The sequence below is a fragment of the Magnolia sinica genome, chromosome 6, assembly GCF_029962835.1.
Source record: "Magnolia sinica isolate HGM2019 chromosome 6, MsV1, whole genome shotgun sequence".
NCBI classification, from domain to species: domain Eukaryota; kingdom Viridiplantae; phylum Streptophyta; class Magnoliopsida; order Magnoliales; family Magnoliaceae; genus Magnolia; species Magnolia sinica.
Genome location: NC_080578.1, coordinates 97,487,188 through 97,491,564, shown reverse-complemented (window position 1 = coordinate 97,491,564; position 4,377 = coordinate 97,487,188).

Here is a 4,377-nt window from a genome sequence, read left to right as displayed (position 1 = left end):
TGCCACCCGATTGCCCCAAATTCAGAAGCTCGGCAAGGAGGGAGAGACTTAGGGTTTTTTTTTTTTTTTTTGGGTATCTGTACCGAGTCAAGCTGAGTTCGAGTCGAGTCGAATTGAACAGGGCAAGTTCGTGCTCCGCTTGAATTCATTTCGAGCACCAAAAAATAGCTCAACTCGGTTTGAACTCAGCTTCAATCTGAGTCGAGTCAAGCGAGTTATCGAGCTTTTGCTGCTCATGTATAGCTCTACTTTTTTTTTTTTGTTAGCTTGGGAGTACACACCCATGTCAGTAGCTAACATGGAGTGTGTGTACTGACATGGGTGTGTACTAACAAGCTAACAGTAGCTAACATGGAGTGTGTGTACTGACATGGGTGTATACTAACAAGCTAACCCTTCCCAAAGAAAAAAGAAAAAGAAGAAGAAAAAAACCTTGTGTACAGCTCTACTCATACGTTTTGAGTAATATAAATGGCATCAATAAGAGTACGACACACATCAGCGATATAGCTGGTGTATTATTGAAGTCAGCAAGTTCTGTGGGCCCATTATAAAGTATGTGTTATATCCAAACCTTCTATCCATTCAGCGAGCTCGTAGTAAGGATTTAGACGAAAAATAAGACTGATATAATTATCAAGTGGACCATACTACAAAAAGAAGTGGAGGATTGAACGTCTACCATTGAAACTCTTATGGGGTCACAGAAGTTTTGGGTCAATATAAATTTTTTTTACTCTTCATCCAGGTATCTGTGACCTTATGAACGGATTGGATGGAAAATAAATATTATGGTGGGCCCTATGAATGTTTTAACGGTGAAAATCATTATCCACACTGCTATTTGCAGTGTGGTCCATTTGATCTTTGAATATAAATTTTTTTTTGTTCATGCTCTAAAATAATCTCAAAAAATAAAAAGACGGTGTGGATATCTTAAATACATCATTTGCCGGAAGGATTGTCTCACGAGTCTCCGCACAACATGCAAACACACTAGTTGTCCAAAACTCAATTGAACCACGCCAAAAATAGCAGCAGGGATACTGATTTTCACAGTTAAAACATTCGCAGGGCTCATTATAACGTTTATTTTTCATCTAATATGCTCATAAGGTTCCAAATACCGAGACGTAGAGGAAAAACAAATTTCATATTGATCCGAAACTCCTACCACTCCCAAGAGGTTTCAATAGTAGACATTGAATCCCCACTGCTTTTTGCCGTGTGGTCCACTTTTATCTTTAGATGAATCTTATTTTTCGGCTCAAGCTTTACGACAAGCTCGCCAAATGGATGAACGATTTGGATATAACACATACCTTATGATGGGACCCACAGAACCTGAAGTCAGTACACCCGCTATATCGCTGGTGTGCTGGTGTGTGGTACACCAGCCAATCCGCTTCCTCCATCCACCGTCCACGTGGTTAAAAGTTCAATATATACACATGCTAGGGCCACCGCCGATTGACAACGGTCAAAAGTCAAAATTGGCTAGAGGCTAAAAGGCAAAATGTCAAAATTGGCTAGAGGGTAAAAGGCAAGAACATTCAACGGTTGAAATTCAGGGTAGGAATAATCAACAATGATTTTTCTCTGTTACGTTTGCTTCAAATCACAGTCCATCAAGAAAGATCACACCAGATGATGGACGGTATAGATCTACTTTATCATCGTACACGCTTACAGTGGAAGTGGGGCCCCACCATAACCGACAGAGACGGCTCTATTACATCAATTAGCTACTTTCCTGACGCTCGTCAGCCGTTGCGCATGGCCTGGATTTTAATCACCGAAGTCCTGAGCAAAACTTTGATACTCCGGCGGAGTGAAAGGATGATACGCACGCACCTAGGCCTACATGGGAAAGAGTTAATTTAATAAACCGTCAAAATATAAATGCCAATTTAAATGTATCAGGAATAAAACTTTACACTTGGTTGCCTGATTATCAGATCGGTGGACATTTCATAGAGGGATAAAAATGAAAAAGATCCAACGGTCATATTTCACCAAACTGGTATCCGAGAATCAGCCACTTAGAACCAATCTGAATTTGCGACCTTAACTCTGAGACAATGAATTCACAATTTAGTTAGTTTAATTTAATTTATTGTTATCAAGGAAACTTTTGTTGGTAAACACAATTTAATTTAATTTAATTAATTATTTATTATTATTATTATTATTATTATTATTATTATTATTATTATTATTTTTAATACTCATGTGTAAATGAAACAATGTGAAAAGTTTAAAGGATGAAAATTACTTCTAATGAAAACAAAACCATCCTATGCAAAGGGAAAAAGCACGAGAACTAATCTTGCATAAATCCACTATATTCCAAATAATAGAAATACAATCATCAATTAAATTACAAGTACATTATCCAAAGCTAGATTACACGCAACATGTAAGAATGAAGTTTCTCATCAAATAGGAGTGTAAAAAACCCCAACTCGTTTTCATCCATTAGGAGTTGTAAAGAAAAAATCTGTGTTGTAGATGGGTTTACATGAATTAGGATGTAAAGATTTTGGTAATAGAAGTGTCTTGATTTTCTCTTTTACAAAACTCTTTACTTTCCACTCTTTCATCTTTTATCTCTAAAGAAGGAAACTTTCAAATGTTACTCAAATTTTCTCACAAAATAAAAGAGGCAATTTTTATTTATTTATTATTATTATTTTTGGACAACGCCCAAAAAGAATTTTAGAACCCACACCTGTAGGGAACAAACCCACGGTGATGGCAGTTGCTCAAACCTACTTGGTTTCTTATTTTACTTGGTTAAAAGGTCAAAATATCTCACACACATGTGATAAAGAAAAAACTACCTACACCACACATGTAGGAAGAAACGACTCCTTAAACCCACACATGTAAGTCCCACCTCTGCAGAGGGAACCCATAACCTTTTCTATAGAATGTAATTTTCTAGCAAGGCTCTCGCCCCCAAGAAATTATGGCCCATAATAAATTATTCATTGCCCGACCTTAACTTTGGCTTGAGCCCAATCACACCCACATGCTCATGTGCAAGATCTGAGCCGTTTATTAAGTACTGACCTCCCATTCATAATATATAGGTCTGTCATTGGTTCAGCTTTGTTTGGCTTCGAGCCAGATATTAAATTTTTTGGGCCAGGCCTAATCAACCAACCTATCAAATTTTTTATTTAGCTGATGGGTTGGGATTTAACCTAGCATGCAAAGTCAAAATTTCGAATAAGCATAGCCCGATTAGTTCAAAATCCAGGCAGACTATGGTGGGGCCATGGTTTTTGAAATATCCCAAGCCTGATATAATCATATACATTGGCTTTATTGTAAAAAATCTTCTGAAAACAAACAAATAAACAAACAAATAGTTGTGTAATCTTTCAATTCAAGTGCAGTCCAAAAGGTAATCTGAACCGTCGATTGAGAAATTCCTAGTGTTCCATTACAGAAATGGTCTCAATATGTTAGATGACATCATCTATTGCGAAAGACATTGAACTCAGGTTTGAATTAAACGTTGTTGATCATCTATTACATCACATACTATGAGATCTTGAATATGAACGGTCTGGATCATTATCGTGGTGGATGGGGGAAGCTGATTGCGTAACTCAGTACGCAGTGGCCCACCATTGTGTATGTGTCATATCCACGCCATCCATCCGTCTTATCAGCTCATTTAATATATGAGCCAAAGACTGAAGCATATGAAACAGTGTGAAGGTTTCAACGGTAGACATCTTTACCCCACTCTTTCTTTTGGTTGTGGTCCATTTGAGCTTTTTATATGCTTGAATTTTGGGACCATGGCCAAAAATGATCCGAAAAAACTGATGAACGGCTTGGATAAGACACATACATCCATGGTGCCCACACAGAGTTTACTCAGTACGCAAAAACCAAAGCCAAGCCGGGCGTAGACGAATTTGATAGTTCACCACCATTCTGAACGGTGGTGATTCAACCTCCTCACGTGATATTTATTCACGGCTATCCAGACCGTTCAAGTCGTCGGGTAGAATGTAGATGAAGTATATCCCCAATTAATACTGATCAAGAAATCCTAAACATCCAATTGATGGAAATCAAGAGACTTACAAAAATTCAAAATAGTAGAAAATTAGAAGATCAATGTAGTTTTTTTCAGTATAATTTTTTATTTATACTCCATCCACATTTATTTTAAGAAATTTAACGGTCTGGATTGCGATACGAAGTTTCCATGTGTACGGTTGGAGAGTCACCACCATTTATAAAATACTGGTAAACTATCATAGGGGTCTACGCGCAAGCGCATTTGCCTTTCACGCCATTACATGAGAGAGAGAATCCATTACATGAGAGAGAAGGGACAGAGAAGAGAGAGAG